Consider the following 9,339-nt stretch of genomic DNA (forward strand, 5'->3'; position numbering starts at 1 on the left):
TTATTATTATGTGTATGTTGGATAACTGTAAAGGCGCGGATTCCTTGAAATTTGAAAGATGACAAATATTTGTAAAATAATTAATATTTACAATATAGTTATATTTTCACGATTTTAGTTAGATAATAATTTCCAGTTAAAACACTGTATCGTCGTACTGTTGTTACAGTTTTATTGTACCCAATGGCATATTCACCAATTTAATCGTATTCACTTTTTTATCAGATGTACGTTTTAAAAATAACTTGTTCTCTTCGTATTTCAAGTAGAATGTGTGAGACTGTGATGCGTACTATCAATTCCTCATATAAAACTTGTATAGGTTACCTACACGAACGGATGCTATATTAACCCTTTCGCTGCGAGCCATTTTCGCGGGAATTTATTTTCAGTCAACTGATCTGTTAAAACGGTCACTACAGCTAAAACAGATCGATTTCAAAATTTAAAAATAGATTACTAGATGAACTATATATCAGTTATTCGAAATGCACCAAGAAATAAATTATATTCGTGACATTCTCACTAAAATAAATCGAAGAAAATGAAGACGCTAAAAAAATCCAAGCTTTGACCGCGCGTTCAAAATGGCGGCCGTCCACTCTTCACATACACAGTTTGAACACATACTACCGAACAATTCGCTGCGTTGGTATTTGCTATGCACAGGGCTGAGTTGAGCTGCGGGACGGTCTATGACAGATATATTACTAAATCACTTGTGGAATAATCAGTGGGTTATCGCATTTAGTAAGTCGTAAACTCAAATTTTATTACCGTTTCAAAATCCGAACCTATATTTATTTTCGTCGCCATGAAATAATGTTGTCATCATGACACTTACTTATTATTATTACTTACCATTAGGATGTTTTGGAGAATAAAACACTAAAAATAATTACTGTACTGCTAAAATACTATTATGATATAATTTATGAGGCGCCGTCGGCTTTTTCATTGTACAAATGGCCTGTCGAATGTGAACAGAGCTAACACAGTTTCGTGGCACATAAAAAATAAAAATTATTACCCATTATAATAATGTAAATATCAAATATGGAACAATGAACAAAGCCATACAAATTTACTGGAGAGCTGTGCGTCGATAAAATATTTTCCAGCATTATTTCTTCGATAATATTATGTGGTGGTGACATTTTGGCGGGTGAAATAATTATTTCACATATATTTATAATGACAAAAAATACTAAAAACAAATCGTCAAAATGTTTCTATCGAGATCACAAATCACTGAGAAAAAATACATAACACTAACGTAATCGTAATAATTAATTAAATGGTAAATAAAAATATTATCGATGCACACTTTTCGATGCAAGACTAATGTTTTGTTTTGATAACCCTGGTGACACATCGAGTACACCCGTCTTCGCAATGGCGCGCGATTCAAACGACTGAATAACGAGTGTTCTTTTCAAAAATATATTTCCTTGTGGTTTACTTGACATTTTTATGATCTGTTGCCTGATATGTCTACCTAAAGGTTTGAACTAATTTTTAAAGCATATTATCCACAAGTGTCTCTTCTAGTTTGGTCAAAAATACGAGATAAAGTCTATGGCATGTTTACACGCAGTCTAAGGGTTAATATAATACACATACCTATTTATTTATCACATTATTTTGTGTTATACCGCGGATCACGATGTTATGTTCTTGCCAGTAAGTTGGTATTTTCTAAAGATATCATTTTGACTAATAATTTATTGTTGACGTGTGGTAGGCGGTTACTATGTTGTGATTATTAAATTTACTGATAAGTGGGTGTTATGTGATTGCGATTGCTTGACGTCGCTTTTAAATTTGTTATTTATTTATAATTTAACCTTTAAAGAAAATAGCAGTACAGAAGAGACTTAATACAAAATGAATTTTGCTGGAAAAGTCGTGTTGATAACGGGAGCGAGTTCAGGAATTGGCGCCGCCACCGCAATCCATCTGTCAAAACTCGGAGCAATTCTTTCATTGACAGGTAGGAATGTTGAAAATCTCAACAAAATAGCTGACCAATGTAAAAACACAGCAAATTCCACGCAGCCGTATATTGTGACCGGCGATCTAACCAATGAATCGGACGTGCAAAACATTTTGGATTCGACAATCCAGGAATACGGAAAACTTGACGTTTTGGTGAACAATGCCGGGATCATTGAAATGGGAAGCATCGAGAACACGAGTCTGCAGCAATATGATAGAGTGATGGGCGCAAATATGCGCTCCGTGTACCAATTGACAATGCTGGCTATGCCGCATCTGGTGAAGACACAAGGAAACATTGTAAATGTGTCTAGCGTAAACGGAATACGGTCATTTGCTAACGTGTTGTCGTATTGTGTCTCAAAAGCGGCCGTCGACCAATTCACCAGGTGCGTGGCTTTAGAAATGGCACCGAAGCAGGTCAGAGTAAACGCCGTTAACCCTGGAGTTATCGTAACTAACCTGCAAAAACGAGGCGGCATGGACGAAGAGGCCTATCAAAAGTTTTTAGAGCGATCAAAGGAAACTCACGCTCTGCAACGGCCGGGCAATCCTGAAGAAGTCGCAGCAGCAATTGCATTCTTGGCCAGCAGTGCCGCTAGTAATATAACTGGAGTCTCATTGCCGGTGGATGGAGGTCGCCATGCTATGTGCCCTCGATAACTTACATTGCAACTATGGTCCCTAAACATGTAAAGTCATGTCGTAAACTACTCATCTGTACCCAAGATTACCTATTTATTTTGCTACATAGACTAATATTCAGTAAACATTATATTTACTTTTGAAGCAAGCTGTTTGAATTATATTAACAGGGTAGGTACATTTTGAACTAAAATTACCAAGATAATCGATAATTGCCATTGCGTATGAAAAAAATCGGAATGGCAACTGAGCGATCTTAATATTTGTGAAGTTTACCAACTTAATCATGCTACCTACATGTACTTGCAAAATGCACTTTAACGCGTGCACTTTAAAAATCATACTGTTATATAGCAAAATAAATAGTTACCTAATCATTTTGTATTCATGTGTTTCGGTATTCTATATTATAGTTAGACTGTGACAGTACTTATATACCTATTATGTTCACAATACAAATATTTTTCATCCAAATTATGCTTGTGTAATGTGCCTTATAAAAAAGTCTGATACCAATTAGATTGTTTTTTCTATTTTACAATATTTTTATTAGGGTGGTTTACTACTCGAAAACATGTACTGTAAAAGAAATTGTCACTGACTGACCATAAATAATTATGAGTGACTAAAATTCAGTTCCTTTTTTTTCAATACCTAAATAATTGTGTAATACTATGGAACGATGGGAAATGCATCTATATCTTTGTATGTATATATTTTTATAATTACCTACCTATGACGCAGTGGTAAAGACTTAATATTAAATGATTATTAGTAACCTTGTAAAAAATAATAGAAATCTGAGAATTTACTAAACATAATACAATGTGATTATAATTCTTAGCCCACTCTCACATCTAAACTCGCCTTATCTACCACACGGCCAAAAATTAAACCTTCTAAGAACGTCGCTCCAATGTTGCACATGAAGACCGTCCAAAAAGGCACTTAGCGACAGTTGCGCGTAACCCCTTGAAACTTAGATATGTATGACCAATTCTTACCGTATGGCGGCTTCGACTCGCAATCGATGTGTTGCTAGCAGCACTAGATATTTTTTTCAAACTAAAAAGTCGCATTCCACCAATTTCCAAGCGGAGCTCCATTTAGCAACGTGTGTTTTGTGAATAACGATGATTTCACATTGACGTATTCGACACGTTGCAGACAAGACGAGTTTAAATGTGAGAGCTGGCTTATACTTTACAAAGTTGCATCCCCATTCTGCTTTGCAGGAAAGCAGTAAAAAAATTGAATGAATGGAGACATCTTTTCTATAGACACATGGTTGGCTGGGCAGCGACGCGCCTTTGTGATGTGAAAAGAATTATAGCACAGATAGTACATTTTGATTTATTCCATACATAAATAATGAATGTGTTAAACTGGCAATATCTTTAAATAATATCAAATTATTGGTAGGTATGTATTTGTATACAATATCTGTGTGAATATAAGTAAGTATACATCAGTGCTCGAAATGGAAAATTTCACGAACAGGAACGCTCTATAATTTTCCGAAAAAACGGTATGCTTATTTTTTTCTTTACATACGTACGTACGTTGGATGTATAAATGCAACAATAAACTTTGAAATTCTTACGTGGATGTATATTGAGCAAGTGGGCAAGGATTGTCAGCGCCGCAGGCGAAAGAACCTAGTCTCAACAAAGTATACCGTCAAGAATTGTATTATTCTGTACTCTTACTTTATCTACCACCCACAATCAGCAGGCATGTTACTTCTACCACCACTCGTCACTGCTTATAACTTATATTACTGTCTAATTTGGGATAGTTCAGTTTGTTAATTAATTAAACTTAAAAAACAACATATCCACATACCTACCATAAAGATTCAAATTAAAAATTAGTTTACATATGAAAAATTTTACAGATTATAGATTCAAGACGAGCACAGAATATTTTTAAAAAAATCAAAGAAATAGTATTAAAATAGTGTTTAAAAATAAAGAAATAGATGCAGCAACTATTAGAAAAAATAGTAAGTACCTATACAGAGACGAGTAAATACAAAATTTATACAGTACATATCTGTACACCGATAGAGTTAACTACGCCATTTAATTATTTAAGAAGTTATAAAACAAAGAATTATAATTATTATAATTATAATAAATCGTTCACATAAACTCGTTCTCACGCAGGAGAAATATACCAATATCCGAAGCAATTTGGTTGAACACAGTGTGTAAGCGTTCTTAAGATAAATCAATCGGATAAAGCCATGGATGGCATCCACACAGCTTCAAACAAAGGATCCTCAAAGATTTCTTTTGAACCTTCTCCACCATAAGGGCCATTAGGCCATACCTACTTCTAAGAAAAGGTTCAAGCCATCATCACCAAACTACGTAATTATAGCATTTTAAGTTACCAATGGTGTATCATTAATTATCGGCTTTTGAGCTTTGAGAATCGATGTCTCCGCCGAATCTTAGGGATACATTGGTACGACCGCGTTACAAATACCCGAGTTCGTGAGCACAGCAGCCTTCGGTGATTAAAGTTATCACGAAGAAACGATTTACGTGGCTGGGACACGTATTCCGGATGCCGCCAAAGAGTGCGGCACTTCGTACCCTTGTGGCACAGCCTCAAGGGTTCCATCGCCGTGGCCGCCTCTCCCTCACCCTGCAGCGGTGCTACAAAAGCGACCTATTTGCTGCAGATCTGACATGGCGGGAGGCGCATGGCGATGGACCGAGGGAAGTGGCGCCAATGCTTGCCCTATGCCCCAATATTAGGACATGACAGGGTAGAAGAAGAAGTATCATTAATTATATAAGATAAAACATGACGGAAGGTGCAACTCGAGTTGCTAAACACGATTCCTATAGAATAATATAAAATTGTCATTAATCAGTAGGTACCTACCTATATTCAACATTATAAGGACTAATATTGTAGTGTATGTATATACCTATACCATAGGCCCCACATCGTGAAGCTGGCCCCCAGGCTAGGATCTTTGGTGGGGCCCCCTTCTTATCGCTAAGAATAAAGGCAGTATGTACGGGGTAACAATAATCTGTATATTTAGTGTTTTATTGTATATTTTAAAACATTCATACGAATTATGGAGATGTCCAGTATTGATAAACAATTAAGAATTGTTTCGTATAACCACATAACTATAAATAATAGTATTGTAAGAAAATTCTTTTTTTTACTATTAAAGCAAATTTGTGATGTGTGTTTATCTCACTTATCTGGTCGATTCGCCTCGCCGGGCTCCTCCTGAGCACGGGCTCCCAGGCTAGAGCCCTCTCAGCCCCTCGTTGTGGAGACCATGACCTATATGTTACAATGATGATGCTTTGGTTACCATTATTGTAATATACGTACACTTACCACCTCAGATTAAAGAACTTACCACCGTATTTATTTAATCTATGACTACCATCTAAAATTATTTGTTGTCCGCACTGAACACGTACCTACCTAATTTGTGAGTGTATTTTAAACTAAACGATTCAATTTGTGTTGTTTGTCCTTACCTAGTCTCATTATAGTCATTATTATTGCCACGGTGATGAATAATGATAATACAGAACAATAATTTATTATTATGATAATAATAAAATTTTATTGGCGGATATTCCTTTTTTTTTTTAAAACAAATTTACAACAAAAATTAACTAAAAGTTCTCTACATAGTAGGTATCTATTATTTCTATTATTTTTAAAGTAGCAAGTTACAACGTATGTAATTATAACACAATAGAAACGTCCCTTAAAAATAAACTAATTACGGTAGGCTATTCAATAGTTTCATACCAAAAACATTTTTGTAGGAAAATGGCATAATGGTGCATTTATTTATTATTCACTGTAAAAATAAGGGCTTACGACACGTCATAAATATTTTTTAACACGTCGAGTCAATTGTCGAAATGACATTGAATCAGAAAACCCTGTTTTAACTGTATTGTCGATCTTAAATGCTTATCGGAGTGAATTCTTAATGTTTTAGCAGATTTACACGAAGTACCTACTACTTAATTAAACCTTCATAAAATTTATAAATATCCACTCATATTTATCATTTTCAAAACGAAAAAATTCTGCTTGTGGCCACTGGTCAACAGCATTATATGTTAAATCAGTTTGGATACCAACGACAAAAAATATACTTATATGTAATATATAGAAAGGTATCGCCTGCTGAGATGTTTAACCAAATTTTAAGAGAACAAAATTAAACAATACAAAATGTTTTCAAAAACAAGCGATTATCACTAATAAGTAGATTTTAGCGGAATTGTACGATTTAAATTACCAAACTTTATCATATTAACTTTACCACTGAAAATTTTGCCCGCAAAAATAGACGTGGGTATAAAATTAACACGGCGATTAGATGGCGATGAAAATAAATAAGTTTTATCACTCAATAAAATATAAGTAATAAATTAGTAGGTAAGTAAATTCGCAATGCATACCAGTCAAAGGTAAAAGCGAGACTGTACTGAGATGTTTCATACTTTAGAAATTATTATACAAATATGTAGGTGCCAACTTTATTTTTTATTGAATTTAAGTTATTTAAGTACAAAAGGTTTTCAAACAATGTCAGTAAAGGCACAATTCTTTTGTAACTTGCAGCTGTAGTTACTTTTTTTATGTAAGTATGCAATTATTTGGAGTGCTTAGACAATGCATTTAGACACGGATGTATCGACACAAAAAAGAAAATTGAAAGAAATTTAGGGATGTCATAAATTTTATTTTTAACCCTTGCACGCCCGGCATGACATAACTTCGTTAATTTTTAATTTTGAGAAAAACTTTAAAAGATACATTCACACATAAATATCTCAATCTAACGAACCGCAACGCAATTTTAAATAAATCCACGAGCCGGAACGGTATATTTTGGAATTCCACGAACCACAACGGCGCTCCGGTGCGTTCCTGTCCATTTCGAGCGCTGGTATACATACATAGTGGAATAATAAAATCTATCTTTGAAAGTTTTTGCAATCTATGTCAAATATGCCAGAACAAATTTCCAAGCATTACTATAATAATTATATATACATATTAATTACAGCTGACTGATAACTTGACTATCTAAGTGTGTATTGCTAGTCTTATTATTTGTTGTCCTAACTGAAAATCTTTGCCACCGCTATGAGAAAATTTTCGTACTACTTATGGAAAATAAATATTTTTGTTACACGTTACCGTACTTTTATTTTATTTTTCTCTATATAGTTCTGCCATCATATCAGATACCTGATAGACATATTATTTACCACTATCTGTTGCTTGTCCAACACAAATCCAGTGAAGTATTAACTACCAGAAGATCAGAGATGTCCCTTGACAAAATGCCGCCCCTAGGCAGCGCCAAAATGCCTCCCTATTTTTTTTATACAGTATTTTTTATCATCCTTTCATAACACCAATATCTAAGACATGTGTTGTGTGGATACATTACTAACAAAATATATACCACTAAATCTAATTTAAATGCCATCTCTACTTCAATAGACAATATTACGAGTCCACGGTTTTAGATACATTAAAAAATACACCTGACAACTTTTTGAAAACTCGTGAGTGACTGGAAAAAATAATCAGATAAATTAATTATGTAAGTATGTATCTACCTGTAATTCAAATATAATTCGCAAATCTGCATGTGTCATTGCTGGTCATCAATGACGTTACGTCCAAGGACAATGAAAGTAAACTAGACATCGCAAACCCGACCTTTAAACCTTTTATGTTAATTAATACATTTTGTTTCAAACCAGTGGGGTGAATTTTTTAATGTAAAGATATTTCCGTTATTACTATATATATGTACCAACCTATTTCGAAATAAGTATACCTAATGATTCTTCTCGATTTGCCGCCCTTCGAGGAACTGCCGCCCCCAAGCGATGATCAATCTGCCTACCCCCACGGGACGTCACTGCAGAAGATTATGATAGTTGAATAGGTTTGATCCTAGCGGGCCATTCTAACATATCACTTAACATCAAAAAAGAGTTAATTGTGATAAATATATCACGTTACGTATTCTGGCGGTTAATTATGTAAAAAAGTTAACTGTCAAAAGGTGATATCTTTTAACAGCCCCTCTCTTGGCCGTGCTAACTTTGAAAATGAGACGGAGTATGTCAATTTTACATATTGAGATGCAAGATTCAAGTGTTGTACTGCAATCGCAATGACATGACCACTAAAATTGTAGGTTATGTTGATATGTCTGACGTGTCAATACTAAATTCTTGTGTTCGGCTCTTTACCGACTAGATGGCGCTGGTTCGGCTTTATTCGCTTGTGTTCGGTCTTATCCGCTTGGGTTCGACAGCACGAACATATCTGAATTTGACCGACATGTCTACCAACCTAAATGTTCGCTGTATTATAAATTAGAGATTCAAAAAAACATCTTATTAAATTGTCCTTTTTGTTCACAGAATACTTATCCTCTATCGGTAATTTTGCCCAAATATTGTTTTAGTAATATCAATACACTGGAAAGTAAATTGATAGTATTTATTTAGTAAATTTATAGGACCTGTAAAAACATTTTACAGTCATTATTAGTCTGTAAAAATAAATAACTCAAAAAGACCCACATTAATAGTGTGTTCCAGCAAACGTTTCAAATGGTTTGACATGTCAAGATTGGCACAATGCTCATGCGAACCACCA

The 9,339-nt window shown here is 34.5% G+C and overlaps 1 pseudogene across 2 annotated transcripts; it reads left to right on the forward strand.

Moving 5' to 3' along the window:
• Window positions 1-1,714: 1,714 nt before the first annotated feature.
• On the forward strand, window positions 1,715-7,851 carry LOC147075784 (uncharacterized; annotated as a pseudogene). 2 transcript variants are annotated; one of them, XR_015069967.1, is made up of 2 exons: window positions 1,715-4,110; window positions 7,607-7,851. The product of XR_015069967.1 is annotated as an uncharacterized LOC147075784, transcript variant X2 (transcript). The 2 variants fall into 2 exon arrangements; XR_015069966.1 differs by having other exon boundaries at window positions 1,715-4,104; window positions 7,596-7,851.
• The last annotated feature ends 1,488 nt before the right edge of the window (window positions 7,852-9,339 follow it).

The sequence above is a fragment of the Rhyacophila brunnea genome, unplaced genomic scaffold (genome assembly GCF_057557595.1).
Source record: "Rhyacophila brunnea isolate RB1 unplaced genomic scaffold, BYU_Rbru_1.0 scaffold_14, whole genome shotgun sequence".
NCBI classification, from domain to species: Eukaryota; Metazoa; Arthropoda; class Insecta; order Trichoptera; family Rhyacophilidae; genus Rhyacophila; species Rhyacophila brunnea.